This window comes from Perna viridis, chromosome 2 (assembly GCF_037379345.1).
Source record: "Perna viridis isolate PV_CMFRI_1.1 ecotype Kerala chromosome 2, ASM3737934v1, whole genome shotgun sequence".
Classification (NCBI taxonomy): domain Eukaryota; kingdom Metazoa; phylum Mollusca; class Bivalvia; order Mytilida; family Mytilidae; genus Perna; species Perna viridis.
This window is the reverse complement of record NC_142446.1, coordinates 16,493,726-16,503,319: the sequence shown is the minus strand read 5'-3', so window position 1 is coordinate 16,503,319 and position 9,594 is coordinate 16,493,726. Positions and strand designations below refer to the sequence as shown.

The following is a 9,594-nucleotide window of genomic DNA, read 5'->3' as shown; positions in this document are numbered from 1 at the left end:
ACACAGGAAGTGCAATATTAAGTTAATTCGGCCCATCGACTACTCGACCTATACATAATGGTACACATTCATATATCCATCCGTCTGTCTGTGTTAACATGTAACATGGTAACTTTAAAATCCCTTGAATAGTAAATCTTATTTTTATACTTTATAAAGTTCTTTATTATCATGGTCTTTTGATCTGTATACTTTTAAGAGAAAATTCTAGTTTAAGTTTCTAAGTTATGAGACTTTTTCTGAAAAAAAGGTGGAGGGTCAAGATTTTACAGTATTTTGGAAAATGCATGTTCAATTTACTTCAAACTTTGCAAAGTTGTTTGCTACCACTGTATAAGGGGAATACATTTTGGTAAAGGTCTTGTTTTTTGTTCCCTGCTGCTACTTGGAAGAAAATACACGTACAGAAATATCCGACCAACACATTGGACTCTATAGAGGGATTTTGTTCAAATCATGTAGGATTGTTTGTCACTATATGTAATTGATCACATTGGGCCACCATTTTGATTAAACAAGTTTTACAGGAGTTTTTGGACTTTGTTGAATTGTACACGCTACTCTAGAGAACACTTCGTGGACACATCTCCTCGGAGAGAGCTGTACAGATCTTGTTATATGGGATTGCTGGTCATCATATTTAATATACATGTAGTATTATTGCGTAAGGTTTCCATGTTGGTTTATTCAATGGTCCAATATGGTCATCCGAGAACCAATAACTCCAATATGGAAAACCTCGCATAATTATACCGTATTGACTAACTAGTCCAATACCTCATATTGGTCTATGGAAATAAGGATTTTTATAAGGCCATTATGACGTATTAGATGGCTAAATTTTGTGTTTTTGCACTTTTGTTCTTTGTGTTGTATAGGCAGTTTTTATCATATAAATTTAGGCTAATATTTGAACATTAGTCAATAATTGATCATTTTCGGCTACCATTTTAATTTGTTTAATTTGTTGACAAACTTTGCAGGAATTATGGGACTTTGATAAAATTGTGCATGCTACATTATAGGAGCACTTTATTGGATGCAACTCCTTGGAGATAGCTGTACAAATTTAGTTCAAATTTTATAGGGTTGTTAGTCACCACATTTCGTTGATCTTATTGTGCCACAATTTGGATTTGACAAATTTTACAGGAGTAATGGGACTTTATTGAATTTGGACATGCTACCCTATAGGAACATTATGTGGATGCAACACCCTGGGAGACAGCTGTACAGGTTTTGTTCAAATTTTATCAGAATGTTAGTCACCATTGATTTGACTAATATACATAAGTTATGGGACGTATGATCTTCAACTGTTTTTGGTGAGGACGGACATGTGGCTATGTGTAGCAATCTTGTTAATTTTTTTGGAATAATTTAAATTTTTACACAACCACAAATATAGATTTTATTGCACAACTGTTTAGGAATTAGGGTGCAAACATTGCTACAAACTCAAGCATTTAATATAATTTTACTACAGAACTCCAATGGAAGCACATGGACGTCTTGATATTGTACCACAATATTTTATACCTGGGTTAAGGCTATTTAGGAATGAGGCAACAAAACTAGACAGGAAGCAAGCATTTCCCAGAACTCCAGACACTAAACTTATCATAAGTAAATGGATCTCTTTGAAATTGTACCACTAAGTGCCATACCCTTAAATTTATTTATTGCTAACTTTTTTATCTTATTGTATTGTGTTATTGTATTTTTTAAGTTCTTTTCTTATCGCATTGTCTCATTGTTATTTTTTTTAGTTCTTTTACAATTTTCTTTTTCTTCCAAGAACTTTATGCTACATATCAACATTTAACCTTACTGCATCAAGTTAAAATGTTGTGTCCCCAAATGCCTGAAGTGTTCTGAAATTGACCTCTGCAAATCCTTTTATACGAGTCCGAAAAAAATGGTGGTCATATAATGGTATGCTGTTATCATTGTTTATAGACACTTCATGTCCGGACAATAACTTGAGTGTGAGTGTATATGTTTGTGAAAGTATACTACAAGGTGACATACCTTTAAAGAAGTCTGGGATTGATGTTGGGAGTGTGCCTTGAACTGTTTAGGAAAAAGGTACCAGAAACGAGCATCTTCATGATTTTCGGACAAAAACTTGAGTAAATATGAATGAAAATCTTTGAAATTGTACCACAAGGTGTCATACCACAAAAGAAAGGCTAGGATTTTGGAATTGTGCTTATTGATGAATAAGGTTGCTGTACCAAGCTGCGCCAAGTAGAGCATATTTTTTCTTACGAGTTATGGCAGGTTTTCAGTTTACTTCCATATGGAGACGATTGTTGTGTTTTGGGCACAGCTGTTTTTATTTCCATGCATTACAGTCTTTCTAAACCCTTTCCTGTTATTACTGGTGTATATGAATATACTTCCTGTATTAATTTATAATAGTCCCCTTCTTTTATATGTTATAGGGAAAAAAAACTAAATGTATTGTAAGTTTTTGATATTTGAATTCATGAAGTTGTGCTACACACACGTTGTTAAAACTATTGCCGATTCTAGCCGATCAATTCGATCCCACACATGATATATATGTTGTCTAACATGCTCTTCAAAGGATTACATATCTTAGCTTGATATAAAACTTCTTCCAGGTATATAACTATATACATCATTGAAAAATGACTGAAATTTGCAGTACTGAAAAATGACTAAAATTTACAGTACTGAAAAAAGGCTAAAATTCAGAGTACTATGAAATGACAAAAAATGTAAGTACTGAAATTACCAAAAGAAATTCTCAACTGAAATGTTTTGTGAAAGAAAAGTACTGATTTTATATCGGCATTAAATGTACATAAAATCTGTAGTTAAATTCCTGATAGTGTTCCGATATTTTCCATTAAAAATATTTTCCGTTATCAGAAAGTACAGAGACGTACCAGAGACAATGCAAAATCAAGTTTTTTTTTCAATAATAAAAATTATGTGGAAGCTACTCATCTACTCATTTTCATAATTTTTCACAAATACAGTGAAATCCGTCTAAACCTAACCCATTTTGGACTATAAAATCAGATCGATTTAGGCAGGGACATATATATATGTCCCTGGTTTAGAAAGGTGTCCGGTTTACAAATATTAAATATACGTTTAAATTGATAAAAAAAAAAAATAACATAAAAAATGTTTGATTTAGAAAGGTTTTCGGAAAAACTAGAGGTTCACGGTTCCCACGTTTCACTGCAGTAAGAAGTACGTGTACGCCTGAAATTTTACTGTTTATATAGAAAAAAAATCAAAGTATTTCTGACTATATAAGAATGACTATTAGCAAATTTTATCTTGTGTTTTTTTTTTTTTTTTTTGTCAGCAAGACGTATATCATTCAATGTTTATTATCGGAGATGGATATAGAAAAAAAACTAGCGGTAATAACCTGTACTGCTATATAACACTCTACATAGAGATAATTGAAAACCATAAATTCGTTCTATCCTCTTTTGGTCTCTCTACAATAGATGATGCACATATTCGATTCCAAACCAACATAAGAATCTATACAAATAACGTTCCATAGCTGAATCTGCAAAATATACTACCAAGCCTTTCGAAACTATTAACTTCCATGCATACTTCCAGCTGTAAAAGTGGATCCCCAATCTTACCATAACACTTGTCACTCTCGCAGTGGTATCAATTCAATGTGGATCCTGAAAAAAAAATCGAAAGACTCTCAGTGCTTACAATTATTATCGAAATATAATAGCATCAAGACCTATAACTTTTCAACTCTTTATACTACTAATCCAAACATTGTACTCAGTTGAAATCCCGACTCAAAAGCAGTTTACACCATTGTTACTCTAAAACAAGTGGAACACCTAGATACAATCTAATTAAAATTAGATCTTAATTGTCGCCCCTTTTAGATTAACCCAGTTACAAAATCGTAGTACTTGGTAGAGATTCTCCATACTTTAAAAGATAAATATTCCAAATCATCATCTAAATCTAACACAGAAAATGTTGTCAAAATGCTGGAATTTTTAATCGATAACATATTTGTCCAGTGTGCTGAACGTGCTTTTTAATAGACGGTTGGCCTTCCAATGGGAACAAATTGTGCTCCGCTACTCGCTGATCTGTATTGTTAGCCAAATCCTTTGAATTCGGTTTCTAATATTGAGATAAAGGACACTACAGGCCTGATATATTTACTTCCTCTTAGAGATCAATGGGAAGGGAAACTCATGACCAAACTATACGAAAATGCTATGACTTTACATCCCATTTTGTCAACTTTCCTTTCACTTTATAGCTGATCTGATCCGAAAGGAAGAATATCATTTAGCTAGATCCTTTGAAATCATTTTCCGCTATATAGATGACGTATTATCTTTAAACAATCCTAGTTTCGGGGATTTGATTCATCCATCTACCCCAAAGAACTTGAGATAAAGGATACTATAGACACTGTGAAGTCAGCTTCATGTCTTGACCTACACTTAGAGATCGATGGTAAATGAAAACTATTGACCAAACTCCACGACAAACGTGATGACTTTTCATTCATAATTGTGAACTTTCCTTTTATCTGTAGCAACATCCATTCACCACCTGCGTATGTAGTTTTCATATCACAGAGCTTGCCGTAACTACGCTGACTTTTTGTATCGCGCTAGACTTCTTATATTTAGGCTTCTGAAACAGGTTTATATTGCTATACAAGACTGAAGTCATCACTACAGAAGTTTCATGGTCGTCATCATTATCTTGTGGATCGTTACGGTGTAGCCATCTGCACCATGACAACTGATTTGTTCAACGTGTCATAGTTTTCCTTGCCTCTTTCGTCAAACCCCGGACTTGATATTTTATGAGCAACTCGGCAGGTAATTCTGGAAAAAGCAGAGGATGCTTACCCTACCGGTGCATCTCGTACATGCTCCCAATTTTTAGTGGCGTTCGAGTTGCTCATTTACTTTTGTAACTTTGTATGTATTATTTTAGTTACTTTATGTTCTATGTTGTGATTCTCTGTTTTCCATGTCTGGTCTTTGTCTCTGGATCACATTCTTTTGATTTCCGCTATAATCTTGGTTCCCTTGATTACTCTTTCATATGTGTCAGCATCCCTTTTGGGCCTGCTTATGGAGTTTTCATATCACAGAGCCAGAATTGGTCGAAACAACACGGTCTTTTTGTACCGTGTTCTTTCTTTCTTTCTTTCTTTTTCTTTTTTTTTTTTTTTTTGCTTTTTGTTCTACTCGTTATCCTTAGATTCATACTTTATTGATTGCCGTTCGAATTCTGGTTTACCGCTCTGAAAATGGGATGTTTATTCAAAAATTTCATAGAAGGCGCATTTTCTATCGTACTCAATATACAATTCCTTATATAGGAACACAAAAAAAATTGAGTACAAGCAAAAGAGAAAATAATTAGTAAAGACAGTAAAATTTCATGAAAATAATTTACTTATTTGAATAGTCATGCAAATTGACTGGAATATATTCTATAAGTTAATGTTGTTACGGTTCATTCCACCTATTCCCACTTTTTATAAAATAGGTAATAAAAAGGTAAATTTTCATGTGGGAATAGGTGGAAAATAGTGTAGATAAAGGATTATACTGTATAAACAATGTTTGATTAGGTGTTAATTGATTTTGTAATTAATGACAGGTAAATGATATATTTTGTCAGTGAATTTCCATTTTGTTGCATAAATATAATAAAAAAGAAACAAGTAAATTTTGAATATTATACTTTTTAATTTAAGGAAATATAAATAAACAGTTATATATATGAATACATAATGTATATTAATGAATCAGTAGTTTTTGATATACATAAGTCATAAGACATAAGAAAGTAACAATATCAGTTTAAACACATTCATTCAACCAGTCTCTACGATATTAAGCACTAGATCATATATATTAAACATACACAATAATTTTGTTTTCACATAACAATTTAACAGTTCATCAATTTAGTCAAGGTGCAGAAGGTATGAAGCTGCATCACCAAACTGGACAGTTGTGACTTCCTGGTTACGATGTCTGGTTTTGAGTGCTGCTAACCTGTTGTTGATGTCTACATACTTTCTCTTTTGTACTGCTCTTTTACCACCAGCTGCGTATTGAATCATAGTCAAGTCATGGATGGCTTCCTCATGTTTCAGTTGTTTTATGAGTCTGAATATGTTTGGGTGTGGATGTTGAACATGTTTCTTAAGTTTACTATGCCATCCTTCTATTGGTTGTCCTTGGACCTTCTGTTGTGTAGTGGTTCCATAAGTGTCTGTTCTGCTCTACCCAGTAAGTTGTTACATAGTCAGTGAGGGGAACGTAGTTGGCGTTTGTTTCAACATCATCTATATCAGTAAGGGCATTAAACCATACGTCTTCGACCTCAGCAGTGGGTATGAGTGGTAACACAGCTGCACGACGTACTAATTGGTGGATGTTGTTGTCTTCTTTGTATATGGTCGTATGGCGACCTCATAGTCCAGAAAGATAGTAGTAGGTTGAAGTTGCAGTTGATGTTGTTGACATAAATCTTTGAGTAGAGTAAGAAATCTGGTATATACAAGTTCGCTCTTGGCTGGTAGTAAGCTGTACACTAGCGGATACATTGCGTTGTCAACCATTGCGTGGAATGTGTACAGTTGGTAGAATTGAGTAGGGCATGTATAAAATGTGCCGTCACCATATATAGTTTCTGCAGCTGCTAAGTGTGTTAGATTCTTGTGTGTACTGAATATCAACATGCGTCCAACTGTGTTGTCATCCACTAAAAGGAAAGGGTCTCCTTTTGTGTTCTGTGTCCAAATACCATCTATGTTGATGTCATCAGCGGTCTTTGGTAAAACTGGTAAAGTTTTCTTGCGTTTGTTGTACATGGCTGATTTACAAGATGGGAAAGTAGGAATATTTTCCACTAGTTCTTGTGTGTCGTCATTCCAGTCATCAGTTCTGAGTTTTACTAATTCTTCTTCATAGATAGTGGGAACTGGAGTGAGCTCATCTATGCAACGTTTTTTCATGCTCTGCAGGACTACATCTACCTTCAACTGCACGTTATCAGACTCATGGTTGTGATTTGCTGATACTTTAGTTGGTATATTGTTTAATGTATTAATTGTAGCAGGACAATTTGCAGTAGAACATTTCCAGTAAGTCCTTTCACCCCTTCTGTTTTTTGCTTGAAACTTAAAGCCATTGTGTACTAGGTTTTGGTTGCCAAGTCTGTTTGTAATGAACTTCACTTGTAGTATTGCATTAGCCATTGTAACTATTTAATGACAAAAACTGGGAATGGACAACAATATATAGCCAAACATTGGCTTGGAGTTCATGAAGCTTGGGGTTCTCAGCTGAGTACATATCTGTCAAATCAGTACATCAGCTTGCAATGAAACATTTAATATTTCTCAGCTTTGCCAGTTCATAATTATTTAATCAATTAGAAAGCTGTAATTTAATTACATCAAAATGTCTAGATTCTGGTCTAGTTTTTTTTTCAGTTTCTGATAATATGTATATTTTGTTAAATATCATATCACATATTATAATAAAATCTTAAATTTATGTTCCATTTGTTTAAATCTCATTCTCTTTCATACTTATGTAAAAATATAAAATATGCACAAAAATTGCAAAATAAAGGTAAACACAGGTAAACAGAAGGTGTCATTTATGTAGGGCTTAATTACTATAAAAACAAATCAAAACATCAAAGAAACTTGTATGTGGGAATAGGAGGAATAATGTTTTTTAAAAAGTGGGAATAGGTGGAAGACACCGTTGTTACGCTCTGTTGATTACAGTCAAAAATGGAAATCATATCATTCTACATCGGGGGAACCATACAAACTTTGGCTAAACGGCCTTAAACCTCCAAACTGTACATATTTTTTTGTAAATAGATCACATAAGCCTATGGAAATATTCCCAAAAAGGAATGAATTGTTAAACCCGAACCCTATCAGTCGATGTGGCTAGTTACATATACAGCTCAGGTTACATCGATAAGATTTTATTTAAAAGAACTATTATAGATATGAATGTAACAAAGGCACTGAAGTGGCAGATCCAGGGGAAGAGGGCAGGGGTTGCCCCATTTTATTGGAAATTTTGTCATTGTCATATGCAATTTCGAGAAAAAAATAGCAAATAACGTCCTAGCACTCCTTTTTTCTGAATCCACCCCTGCACTGGATAGACTTAACACATACAAAGCGAAATTACTTATGGAACCAGACAATGACCTGGTTTTTGTGCGCTCGGCAAATTGAAACAAGATAATTGCGTGTTTTCTGTACAATCTGGTGTAATAACTAAGTCTTGTCTGTGTGAGAGAAAAAATATTAGCAGCAAAACAAATCCCAAAGCCGTGTCACTCTCCATTTAACCTGCTTTCCGAGAGTCTTGTGTTCAATAACCTTGAAATGTCTAGTTAACTACACCCCTTGAGACGTTTAGGTTTCCCGCATGCACGATACCTAAATGAACGCTCCCATCGTGCGTTTAAGGAGGTAGACCTACGGTAAGGGAAATAACTCTTGAAATCAGTGATATGTTTGTATCATATTCAATTCACCATAGCCTTCCAACCTTTCCTTTGAAACAGAATGAAATCAATCTGTGTTACTTTGATGCTTAGATAAGATTGATGTCAAATGCTGAATACGATAAGAGTCGTGTCCCTTACCCTAGGTCTACTTTCTTACACGCACGATAAACGAACGTTCCTATCGTGCGTTTAAACGCACGATAGACGAACGATGAAAAAATAATAATGACAAATAATGACAAAAGAAAAAATAGAAAATGAAATTGATGAAAATATGAAGATTAATAATAGCAAAAATACAAAAATAAAAGTTAAATCAAGGAAATAATCAAAGTAAAAAAATAAACGAACGCTTCTATCGCGCGTTTATCGTGCGTTTAAACGAACGCAAAACGATGTGTAAACGCACCATAAACGATGCACGAACGCTAAAATGGGAAACGTGAACGTCTCAAGGAGTGTATTTTATTATAAAAAACAATCCGCGGGCTGATTCATAGCCTTCGTATTATGGTATTGCACCTTGTGAAACAATGAACACTGTCAATGGGATCGTTTCACTTATAGACTAATTATTGTCCGCGGATATCACGAGGATGCATGTTTATGACTGTGTTTGAATACGGTCACTTTCTGTGTGTACGGTGAACCCTCCCCTCTGAGACCCTCCATTAACTTTATTTTAGTATTTTATAGTCCCTGTACTCTCCCAGTCCGTGGAACATTTATGAAAATAACGTTTCTTTGAGGGGGACTTCATGCAGCACCTGCCTCATATTATATGCTCTTTGATTTAGATCAAAGCTTTCTACCAGGCAATGACATTCGTTTTTGTTTTGATTCGTTTTGTGCGTGTATGTGTGTGTCTTTTTTTGTTTTGTCGTTGTCTTGTCTTGTTTTGTTTTTGTTTTTTTTCGTTCGTTTGTTTGTTTGTTTCTTTTTTTAATCAGAAATATATTTTGAGTTACCTATTCTTCATGAAACCATTTCACTTTCAGACGCCCCAGTACTTTGATGGAGAGATTCTTGAGAGGG

The 9,594-nt window shown here is 34.2% G+C and overlaps 1 pseudogene; it reads right to left on the bottom strand.

Moving 5' to 3' along the window:
• Nucleotides 1–5,190: 5,190 nt before the first annotated feature.
• On the bottom strand, nt 5,191–9,521 carry LOC148623833 (uncharacterized; annotated as a pseudogene).
• Nucleotides 9,522–9,594: the final 73 nt, after the last annotated feature.